Source organism: Canis aureus, chromosome 33 (genome assembly GCF_053574225.1).
Source record: "Canis aureus isolate CA01 chromosome 33, VMU_Caureus_v.1.0, whole genome shotgun sequence".
NCBI lineage: Eukaryota > Metazoa > Chordata > Mammalia > Carnivora > Canidae > Canis > Canis aureus.
The window spans coordinates 836,321-849,104 of record NC_135643.1 but is presented as its reverse complement, the minus strand read 5'-3'; the positions used below and the strand labels follow the sequence as shown (position 1 = coordinate 849,104).

Below are 12,784 nucleotides of genomic sequence, written 5' to 3'. Positions count from 1 at the left end.
ACACAATCCAAATGTCCACAAATGGAATGGGTAAGTAAATTATGGTATCTTAATTCCATGAAATATTATACAACAGTGGAAATAAATAAAAATAACTATGTACATCAACAGGGATGAATCTCAAAAGTAGTCTTGCACAAAAGAAGCATGCCACAGAAAGTATATGCAGCATAGTTCTCTTTACTATGAAATTTTAAAACAGATAAAAAACCCTGGATTTAGGAGTGAAGACATACATAAACATATATAATGAAAACAATCAAAACTGAAGGAATGACTTCCATAAAATTCAAGATGGCAATTACTTCAGAAGGCTAGAAAGGAATGCAGTCAGGGAGGGGCACATTATGGTAAAGTTCTATTTTTGAATAGATGGCAAGCCTTAGGTGGCGAGTACATGAGAATTTGTTCTTTAATCTGTATCTACAAATTTTAATTTTTCTGAATACATGAAAGACCACAAATGCATGGAAATTAAACAACATGCTACCAAGGAATGGGTCAACCAAGTAATCCAAAAAGAAATTTAAAAATACATGGTAACAAATGAAAATACAACAGTGCAAAATCTTTTGGATGCAGCAAAAGTGGTCCTAAGAAGAAAGGATATATAGCAATACGGGCCTACCTCAAGAAGAAAAACTTCAAATAAACAGCTTAACCTTAAACCTAAAGAAGCTGGAAAAAGAACAACAAATGAAGCTTAGAATCAGTAACAGAAATAATAAACAGTAGAGCAGAAATAAATGATACAAGAATTTAAAAAACAAATAATAGATCAATGAAACAAGGAGCTGATTCTCTGAAAAAATAAATAAAATTGATAAATCTCTAACCAGACTCATCAAAAAGAAAACAGAAAGGACCCAAATAAACAAAATCACAAATGAGAAAGGAAAAATAACCAACACCACAGAAATTACAAATGATTATTAATAAAGTATTATGAAAAACTATGCCAACAAATTGGACAACGTAGGAAAAAATGGATAATTACCTAGAAACACATAAACTATCAAAACTGAAACAGGAAGAAACAGAAACCTTGAACAAACCCATAACCTGCAAAGAAACTGAATGAGTAATCAAAAATCTCCCAACGAAAGTCCAAGACCAGACAGCTTTATACGCAAATTCTACAAAACACATGCAGAAAAATATATACCTATTTTTCTCAAACTATCCCAAAAAATAGAAAACAAAGAAAAACTTCCAAAATCACTCTGTAAGGACAGCAATATCCTGATTCCAAAATCAGAGAAACACATCACTAAAAAAGAGAACTACAGGCCAATATCCTGATGAACACAGATGCAAAAATTCTTAATACAGGCAAACTGAATTCAACAACAGATTACAAAAATAATTCAACACGATCAAGTGGGTTTTGTTCCTAGGTTGCAAGGGTGAATCAATATTTACATATCAATCAGGGTGCTTGGGTGGCTCAGTTGGTTAAGGTTAAGCGGTTAGGCATCTGGCATCTGACTATTTTATTATTATTTTTTATTTTTTTATTGGAGTTCAATTTGCCAATAAATAGCATATCACCCAGTGCTCATCCTGTCAAGTGCCCCCCTCAGTGCCTGTCACCCAGTCACCCCAACCCCCCCACCTCCCTTTCAACTACCCCTTGTTCGTTTCTCAGAGTTATGAGTCTCTCATGTTCAGTCATCTTCAATGATATTTTCACTCATTTTTCCTCCTTTCCCCTTTATTCCCTTTCACTCTTTTTTATATCCCCAAATGAATGAGACCATATGTTTGTCCTTCTCCGACTGACTTATTTCACTCAGCATAATACCCTTCAGTTCCATCCACGTTGAAGCAAATGGTGGGTATTTGTCATTTCTAATGTCTGAGGAATATTCCATTGTATACATAGACCACATCTTCTTTATCCATTCATCTTTCGACGGACACTGAAGCTCCTTCCACAGTTTGGCTATTGTGGACATTGCTGCTATAATCATTGGGGTGCAGGTGTTAAGCGTTTCACTGCATCAGTATCATTGGGGTAAATCCCCAGCAGTGCAATTGAAACAATACCTATTCTACTAAAGCTGTTTCAAAAGATAGAAAGAGATGGAATACTTCCAAACTCGTTCTATGAGGCCAGCATCACCTTAATTCCAAAACCAGACAAAGACCCACCAAAAAGTATAATTATAGACCAATATCCCTGATGAACACAGATGCAAAAATTCTGAACAAGATACTAGCCAATAGGATCCAACAGTAGGAGGAGGAGGGGCAAGATGGCAGAAGAGTAGGGTCTCCAAATCACCTGTCCCTACCAAATTACCTAGAAAACCTTCAAATTACACTGAAAATCTATGAATTCGGCCTGAGATTTAAAGAGAGAACACCTGGAATGCTACAGTGAGAAGAGTTCGCGCTTCTATCAAGGTAGGAAGACGGGAAAAAAGAAATAAAGACACAAAAGGCCTCCAAGGGGGAGGGGCCCCGCGAGGAGCCGGGCTGAGGCCGGGGCGAGTGTCCCCAGGACGGGAGAGCCCCATCCCGGAGAAGCAGGAGCTGCACCAACCTTCCCGGGCGGAAAGGGGCTCGCAGGGAGGTGGAGCAGGACCCAGGAGGGCGGGGATGCCCTCGGGCTCCCGGGGACACTAACAGACACCTGCGCCCCGGGAGAGGCACCGAGCTCCCTAAGGGCTGCAGCGCGCACGGGGGACCCGGAGCAGCTCGGGGGGGGGCTCGGGGGCGGCTCCGCGGAGGGGGCTGCGGGGCGGGAGCAGCTCGGGGGGCTCGGGGGCGGCTCCGCGGAGGGGGCTGCGGGGCGGGAGCGCGAATCCAAAAGCGCAGGCCCCAGAACACAGGGCGCCGGGACACAGCCCAGGATCCGGCCTCCCCCGGGACAGGCAGAGGCCAAGAGGGCCCAGGACAGCAAGGACACTCCTGCCTCGAGCTGAGCAAATGAGCGGCCCTGCCCCAAAGCCTCCAGGACCTGCAGACCAAGAGCTCAGTAGTTCCTGCGGGAGCTGACTCCAGGGCTCCAGAGCTGGCCCCGCCACTGGGGTTGTTCCTCCTGTGGCCTCACGGGGTAAACAACCCCCACGGAGCCCTGCACCAGGCAGGGGGCAGAGCAGCTCCCCCAAGTGCTAACACCTGAAAATCAGCACAACAGGCCCCTCCCCCAGAGGACCAGCTAGATGCACAAGTTCCAGAGGAAGTCAAGGGACTTAAAGTATACAGAAGCAGAAGATACTCCCCCGTGGGTTTTTTGTTTTTTGTTTTTGTTTTGTTTTGCTTTTTGATTTGCTTCCCCCACCCTTTTTTTCCCTTTCTTTTTCTTTCTCTTTCTCTTCTTTTTTTTTTCTTCCTTTTTTTTTTTCTCTTTCTCTTTTCTTTCCTTCATTCTCTCCTCTCTTTTTCTCCTTTTCCCAATACAACTTGCTTTTTGGCCACTGTACTGAGCAAAATGACTAGAAGGAAAACCTCACCTCAAAAGAAAGAATCAGAAACAGTCCTCTCTCCCACAGAGTTACAAAATCTGGATTACAATTCAATGTCAGAAAGCCAACTCAAAAGCACTATCATACAGCTACTGGTGGCTCTAGAAAAAAGCATACAGGACACAAGAGACTTCATGACTGCAGAATTTAGATCCGATCAGGCAGAAATTAAAAATCAATTGAATGAGATGCAATCCAAACTAGAAGCCCTAACGACGAGGGTTAACGAGGTGGAAGAACGAGTGAGTGACACAGAAGACAAGTTGATGGCAAAGAGGGAAACTGAGGAAAAAAGAGACAATTAAAAGACCATGAAGATAGATTAAGGGAAATAAACGACAGCCTGAGGAAGAAAAACCTACGTTTAATTGGGGTTCCCAAGGGCGCCGAAAGGGCCAGAGGGCCAGAATATGTATTTGAACAAATTCTAGCTGCAAACTTTCCTAATCTGGGAAGGGAAACAGACATTCAGATCCAGGAAATAGAGAGATCCCCCCCTAAAATCAATAAAAACCGTTCAACACCTCAACATTTAATAGTGAAGCTTGCAAATTCCAAAGATAAAGAGAAGATCCTTAAAGCAGCAAGAGACAGGAAATCCCTGACTTTTATGGGGAGGAGTATTAGGGTAACAGCAGACCTCTCCACAGAGACCTGGCAGGACAGAAAGGGCTGGCAGGATATATTCAGGGTCCTAAATGAGAAGAACATGCAACCAAGAATACTTTATCCAGCAAGGCTCTCATTCAAAATGGAAGGAGAGATAAAGAGCTTCCAAGACAGGCAGGAACTGAAAGAATATGTGACCTCCAAACCAGCTCTGCAAGAAATTTTAAGGGGGACTCTTAAAATTCCCCTTTAAGAAGAAGTTCAGTGCAACAATCCACAAAAACAAGGACTGAATAGATATCATGATGACACTAAACTCATATCTCTCAATAGTAACTCTGAATGTGAACGGGCTTAATGACCCCATCAAAAGGCAAAGGGTTTCAGACTGGATAAAAAAGCAGGACCCATCTATTTGCTGTCTACAAGAGACTCATTTTAGACAGAAGGACACCTACAGCCTGAAAATAAAAGGTTGGAGAACCATTTACCATTCGAATGGTCCTCAAAAGAAAGCAGGGGTAGCCATCCTTATATCAGATAAACTAAAATTTACCCCAAAGACTGTAGTGAGAGATGAAGAGGGACACTATCTCATACTTAAAGGATCTATCCAACAAGAGGACTTAACAATCCTCAATATATATGCCCCAAATGTGGGAGCTGCCAAATATATAAATCAATTAATAACCAAAGTGAAGAAATACTTAGATAATAATACACTTATACTTGGTGACTTCAATCTAGCTCTTTCTACCCTCGATAGGTCTTCTAAGCACAACATCTCCAAAGAAACGAGAGCTTTAAATGATACACTGGACCAGATGGATTTCACAGATATCTACAGAGCTTTACATCCAAACTCAACTGAATACACATTCTTCTCAAGTGCACATGGAACTTTCTCCAGAATAGACCACATATTGGGTCACAAATCGGGTCTGAACCGATACCAAAAGATTGGGATCGTCCCCTGCATATTCTCAGACCATAATGCCTTGAAATTAGAACTAAATCACAACAAGAAGTTTGGAAGGACCTCAAACACGTGGAGGTTAAGGACCATCCTGCTAAAAGATGAAAGGGTCAACCAGGAAATTAAGGAAGAATTAAAAAGATTCATGGAAACTAATGAGAATGAAGATACAACCATTCAAAATCTTTGGGATGCAGCAAAAGCAGTCCTAAGGGGGAAATACATCGCAATACAAGCATCCATTCAAAAACTGGAAAGAACTCAAATACAAAGGCTAACCTTACACATAAAGGAGCTAGAGAAAAAACAGCAGATAGGTCCTATACCCAGGAGAAGACGAGAGTTAATAAAGATTCGAGCAGAACTCAATGAAATCGAGACCAGAAAAACTGTGGAACAGATCAACAGAACCAGGAGTTGGTTCTTTGAAAGAATTAATAAGATAGATAAACCATTAGCCAGCCTTATTAAAAAGAGAGAGAAGACTCAAATTAATAAAATCATGAATGAGAAAGGAGAGATCACTACCAACACCAAGGAAATACAAACGATTTTAAAAACATATTATGAACAGCTATACGCCAATAAATTAGGCAATCTAGAAGAAATGGACACATTTTTGGAAAGCCACAAACTACCAAAACTGGAACAGGAAGAAATAGAAAACCTGAACAGGCCAATAACCAGGGAGGAAATTGAAGCAGTCACCAAAAACCTCCCAAGACACAAGAGTCCAGGGCCAGATGGCTTCCCAGAGGAATTCTATCAAACATTTAAAGAAGAAACCATACCTATTCTCCTAAAGCTGTTTGGAAAGATAGAAAGAGATGGAGTACCTCCAAATTCGTTCTATGAGGCCAGCATCACCTTAATTCCAAAACCAAAGACCCAACCAAAAAAGAGATTTACAGACCAATATCCCTGATGAACATGGATGCAAAAATTCTCAACAAGATACTGGCCAATAGGATCCAACAGTACATTAAGAAAATTATTCACCATGACCAAGTAGGATTTATTCCTGGGACACAAGGCTGGTTCAACACCCGTAAAACAATCAATGTGATTCATCATATCAACAAGAGAAAAAACAAGAACCATATGATCCTCTCATGAGATGCAGAGAAAGCATTTGACAAAATACAGCATCCATTTCTGATCAAAACTCTTCAGAGTGTAGGGATAGAGGGAACATTCCTCAACATCTTAAAAGCCATCTACGAAAAGCCCACGACAAATATCATTCTCAATGGGGAAAACACTGGGAGCCTTTCCCCTTAGATCAGGAACACAACAGGGATGTATGTCCACTCTCACCACTGCTATTCAACATAGTACTAGAAGTCCTAGCCTCAGCAATCAGGCAACAAAAAGAAATCAAAGGCACTCAAATTGGCAAAGAAGAAGTCAAACTCTCCCTCTTCGCCGATGACATGATACTCAACATAGAAAACCCAAAAGTCTCCACCCCAAGATTGCTAGAACTCATACAGCAATTTGGTAGCGTGGCAGGATACAAAATCAATGCCCAGAAATCAGTGGCTTTTCTATACACTAACAATGAGACTGAAGAAAGAGAAATTAAGTAGTCAATCCCATTTACAATTGCACCCCAAAGCAGAAGATGCCTAGGAATAAACCTAACCAAAGAGGTAAAGGATCTATACCCTAAAAACTATAGAACACTTCTGAAAGAAATTGAGGAAGACACAAAGAGATGGAAAAATGTTCCATGCTCATGGATTGGCAGAATTAATATTGTGAAAATGTCAATGTTACCCAGGGCAATATACACGTTTAATGCAATCCCTATCAAAATACCATGGACTTTCTTCAGAGAGTTAGAACAAATTATTTTAAGATTTGTGTGGAATCAGAAAAGACCCCGAATAGCCAGGGTTTTTAAAAAAGAAAACCATATCTGGGGCATCACAATGCCAGATTTCAGGTTGGACTACAAAGCTGTGGTCATCAAGACAGTGTGGTACTGGCACAAAAACAGACACATAGATCAATGGAACAGAATAGAGAACCCAGAAGTGAACCCTCAACTTTATGGTCAACTAATATTCGACAAAGCAGGAAAGACTATCCATTGGAAGAAAGACAGTCTTTTCAATAAATGGTGCTGGGAAAATTGGACATCCACATGCAGAAGAATGAAACTAGACCACTCTCTTTCACCATACACAAAGATAAACTCAAAATGGATGAAAGATCTAAATGTGAGACAAGATTCCATCAAAATCCTAGAGAAGAACACAGGCAACACCCTTTTTGAACTCAGCCACAGTAACTTCTTGCAAGATACATCCACGAAGGCAAAAGAAACAAAAGAAAAAATGAACTATTGGGACTTCATCAAGATAAGAAGCTTTTGCACAGCAAAGGATACAGTCAACAAAACTCAAAGACAACCTACAGAATGGGAGAAGATATTTGCAAATGACATATCAGATAGAGGGCTAGTTTCCAAGATCTATAAAGAACTTATTAAACTCAACACCAAAGAAACAAACAATCCAATCATGAAATGGGCAAAAGACATGAAGAAAAATCTCACAGAAGAAGACATAGACATGGCCAACAAGCACATGAGAAAATGCTCTGCATCACTTGCCATCAGGGAAATACAAATCAAAACCACAATGAGATACCACCTCACACCAGTGAGAATGGGGAAAATTAACAAGGCAGGAAACCACAAATGTTGGAGAGGATGCGGAGAAAAGGGAACCCTCTTACACTGTTGATGGGAATGTGAACTGGTGCAGCCACTCTGGAAAACTGTGTGGAGGTTCCTCAAAGAGTTAAAAATAGACCTGCCCTATGACCCAGCAATTGCACTGCTGGGAATTTACCCCAAAGATTCAGATGCAATGAAACACCGGGACACCTGCACCCCGATGTTTCTAGCAGCAATGTCCACAATAGCCAAACTGTGGAAGGAGCCTCGGTGTCCATCGAAAGATGAATAGATAAAGAAGATGTGGTCTATGTATACAATGGAATATTCCTCAGCCATCAGAAATGACAAATACCCACCATTTGCTTCAACGTGGATGGAACTGTAGGGTATTATGCTGAGTGAAGTAAGTCAATCGGAGAAGGACAAACATTATATGTTCTCATTCATTTGGGGAATATAAATAATAGTGAAAGGGAATATAAGGGAAGGGAGAAGAAATATGTGGGAAATATCAGAAAAGAGAGACAGAACGTAACGACTGCTAGCTCTGGGAAACGAACTAGGAGTGGTAGAAGGGGAGGAGGGCGAGGGGTGGGAGTGAATGGGTGACGGGCACTGGGGGTTATTCTGTATGTTGGTAAATTGAACACCAATAAAAAATAAATTAAAAAAAAATAAAATAAAATAAAAAGGATCCAACAGTACATTAAGATTATTCACCATGACCATGTGGGATTTATTCCCAGGAGGCAAGGCTGGTTCAACACTCGTAAAGCAATCAGTGCGATAGACCATATCAACAAGAGAAAAAACAAGAACCATATGATCCTCTCAACAGATGCAGAGAAAGCATTTGACAAAATACAGCATCCATTTCTGATCAAAACTCTTCAGAGTGTAGGGATAGAGGGAACATTCCTCAACATCTTAAAAGCCATCTACGAAAAGCCCACAGCAAATATCATTCTCAATGGGGAAAACACTGGGAGCCTTTCCCCTAAGATCAGGAACACGACAGGGATGTCCACTCTCACCACTGCTATTCAACATAGTACTAGAAGTCCTAGCCTCAGCAATCAGGCAACAAAAAGAAATCAAAGGCACTCAAATGGCAAAGAAGTCAAACTCTCCCTCTTTGCAGATGACATGACACTGTACACAGAAAACCCAAAAGACTCCACCCCAAAATTGCTAGGACTCATACAGCAATTTGGCAGTGTGGCAAGATACAAAATCAATGCCAGAAATCAGTGGCATTTCTATACACTAACAATGAGACTGAAGAAAGAGAAATTAAGTAGTCAATCCCATTTACAATTGCACCCCAAAGCAGAAGATGCCTAGGAATAAACCTAACCAAAGAGGTAAAGGATCTATACCCTAAAAACTATAGAACACTTCTGAAAGAAATTGAGGAAGACACAAAGAGATGGAAAAATATTCCATGCTCATGGATTGGAAGAATTAATATTGTGAAAATGTCTATGGTACCCAGGGCAATTTACACATTTAATGCAATCCCTATCAAAATACCATGGACTTTCTTCAGAGAGTTGGAACAAATCATTTTGAGATTTGTGTGGAATCAGAAAAGACCCCAAATAGCCAGGGGAATATTAAAAAAGAAAACCATATCTGGGGGCATCACAATGCCAGATTTCAGGTTGTACTACAAAGCTGTGGTCATCAAGACAGTGTGGTACTGGCACAAAAACAGACACATAGATCAATGGAACAGAATAGAGAACCCAGAAATGGCCCCTCAACTCTATGGTCAACTAATATTCGACAAAGCAGGAAAGTCTATCCACTGGAAAAAAGACAGTCTTTTCAATAAATGGTGCTGGGAAAATTGGACACCATATCAGAAGAATGAAACTAGACCATTCTCTTACACTATACACAAAGATAGACTCAAAATGGATGAAAGATCTAAATGTGAGATAAAATCCATCAAAATCCTAGAGGAGAACACAGGCAACACCCTTTTTGAACTTGGCCACAGTAACTTCTTGCAAGATACATCTATGAAGGCAAGGGAAACAAAAGCAAAAATGAATTATTGGGACTTAAGATAAAAAGCTTCTGCAAAGAAAAAGAAATAGTCAACAAAACTAAAAGACAACCTACAGAACAGGAGAAGACATTTGCAAATGACATATCAGATAAAGGGCTAGTATCCAAGATCTATAAAGAACCTATTAAACTCAACAGCAAGGAAACAAACAATCCAATCGTGAAATGGGCAAAAGACATGAACAGAAATTCCACGGAGGAAGACCTAGATATGGCCAACAAGCACATGAGACAATGCTCTGCATCCCTTGCCATCAGGGAAATACAAATCAAAACCACAATGAGATACCACCTCACACCAGTGAGAATGGGGAAAATTAACGAGACAGGAAACAAAAATGTTGGAGAGGATGTGGAGAAAGGGGAACCCTCTTGCACTGTTGATGGGAATGTGAACTGGTACAGCCCCTCTGGCATCTGATTCTTGATCTCAGCTTAGGTCTTCATCTCAGGATCAGGGATTCAAACCTCACATTGGCTCCAAGCTGGAATGGAGCCTACTTAAAAAATCTTCAATCAAATCAATCCATGTGATACTCCATGTAAGTAAAAAATAAAAAAAAAAAAAAAAAAAGAACCATTTGACCATTTTGATAGATACAGAAAAAAGCATGACAAAATACATCGATTTAAGATAAAAACCCTCAACAAAGTACAGTCTGAAGGAACATCTCAACATTATAAAGGGCTTATGTGAAAAACTCGCAACTAACATCATCCTCAATGGAGAAAAACTGAAAGCTTTTCCTCTATGGTCAGGAACAAGACAAGGAAGTCCACTCTCACCACTTTTATTCAACATAATATTGGAAGTCCTAGCCACAGCAATGAGACAACAAAAAGAAATTAAAGGCACCCAAATTGCCAAGGAAGAAGTCAAACTTTCACTATTTGCAGATGACATAATACTCTATACCAAAAACTGGAAAGGCTCCATGAAAAAATTGCTACAACTGATAGGTGAATTCAGTGAAGTCATAGGTGAATTCAGTGAAGTCATAGGATACAAAATCAACATACAGAAATCTATTGCATTTCTTTTTTAAGATTTTACTTATCTGAGAGAGAGAGAGTGTGGGCATGCATGTGGGGGGAGTAGCAGATGGAGAGTGGAAAGCAGAGGCCTCCTCTCCCCTGGTGAGTAGGGACTCCTATGTGGGGCTCCATCCCAGGACTGAGATTGTGACCTGAGTCGAAGGCAGACACTAAACCAACTAAGCCACCCAAGGGCCCCAATCTGTCACATTTCTATATACCAATAATGAAACAGCAAAAAAAATAAATCAATGAATCAATCTTATTTACAATTCCACCAAAAACCATTAAGAGACCTAGGAATAAAGGTGAAAGACCTATACTCTGAAAAGTATAAAACAATGATGAAAGAAATTCAAGACAATACAAAGAAACAGAATGACATTCTATGTCATGGATTGGAAAAACAAGTATTGTTAAAATGTCCATACCACCACGCAAAGGAATCTACACATTAATCATAATCCCTATCAAAATACCACCAGCATTTTCCCAAGAACTAGAAAAAATAATCCTAAAATTTGTATAGAACCACAAAAGACCTCAAATCGCCAAAACGACCTTGCAAAAGAATAGCAAGGCTGGAGGCATCACAATTCTGGACTTCAAGCTATATTACAATGCTGTAGTAATCAAAGCAGTATCATACTGGCACAAAAACAAACACACAGATCAAGACAACAGAATAGAAAACCCAGAAATGAACCCACAATTACATGGTCAATTAATCAACAAAGCAGGAAGAATATGCAATGGAAAAAAAAACCAGTCTCTCAACCAGTGGTTCTGGGAAAACTGGACAGCAACAAAGGAATGAAACTAGACCACAAAAAAAAAAATTCAAAATGGATTAAAAACCTAAATGATAGACATGAAACCATAAAAATCCTAAAGGAGAACACAGGCAGTAACAACTTTGACATCAGCTGCAGCAACTTCTTTCTAGGTATAGTCTTCTGAGGCAAGGGAAACAAAAGCAAAAATAAACTATTAGGAATTCATCAAATTAAAAAGCTTTTGCACCGCAAGGAAAACAATCAACTAAACTAAACCCCAGGGATCCCTGGGTGGCGCAGCGGTTTGGCGCCTGCCTTTGGCCCAGGGCGCGATCCTGGAGACCCGGGATCGAATCCCACATCGGGCTTCCGGTGCATGGAGCCTGCTTCTCCCTCTGCCTATGTCTCTGCCTCTCTCTCTGTGACTATCATAAATAAAAAAATAAAAATAAAAAAAATAAAAAAATAAAAAAATAAATAAACCCCAACCTACTGAATGGGAGAACATATTTGCAAATAATGTATTTCATACAGAATTAGTATTCAAAATATATAAAGAACTTACAAAACCCAATACCCAAAAGATGAATAATCAAATTTAAAAATAGGCAGAAGACATGAAAACACATTTTTTCCAAGACATACAGATGACCAACAGACAAGAAAGGATGCTCAACATCATTGAACATCAGGGAAATACAAATCAGAAGCACAATGAGAGATCGCCTGGGCTTCCTGCTCAGCTGGGAGCCTGCCTCTCCCTCTGCCCCTCCACCCTGCTCCAGCTTGCAGGCATACATTCTCTAATAAATAAATTCTTTTTTAAAAATGAGACTGGGGATACCTGGGTGGCTCAGTCTGTTAACTGTCTGCCTTTGGCTCATGTCATGATCTCAGGGTCCTGGGATCAAGCCCCACATTCCTGCAGAGCAAGGAGCCTTCTTCTCCCTCTCCTTCTGCCTGCCATTCACAAAGCTTGAGTGCTTGCATGCACTCTGTCAAATAAATAAAATAGTAAAAAAGTGAAATTGTATAAACTACCAAAATTTAAAAAGGAAGACATAAAAAATCTGAGCCCCTAACCAGCAAGGAAATTGAAGCAGTAATCAAAAACCTCCAAACAAACAAGAGTCCAGGGCTGGATGGCTTC

The 12,784-nt window shown here is 40.3% G+C and overlaps 1 protein-coding gene and 1 long non-coding RNA gene across 11 annotated transcripts in view; both read right to left on the bottom strand.

Moving 5' to 3' along the window:
- The window catches only part of ART3 (ADP-ribosyltransferase 3 (inactive)), a 207,122-nt gene that overhangs the window by 147,366 nt on the left and 46,972 nt on the right, over positions 1-12,784 (bottom strand). The gene's annotated exons all lie outside the window — the stretch shown is intronic.
- Positions 1-12,784, bottom strand: part of LOC144304097 (uncharacterized) — a 109,024-nt gene that overhangs the window by 81,854 nt on the left and 14,386 nt on the right. The gene's annotated exons all lie outside the window — the stretch shown is intronic.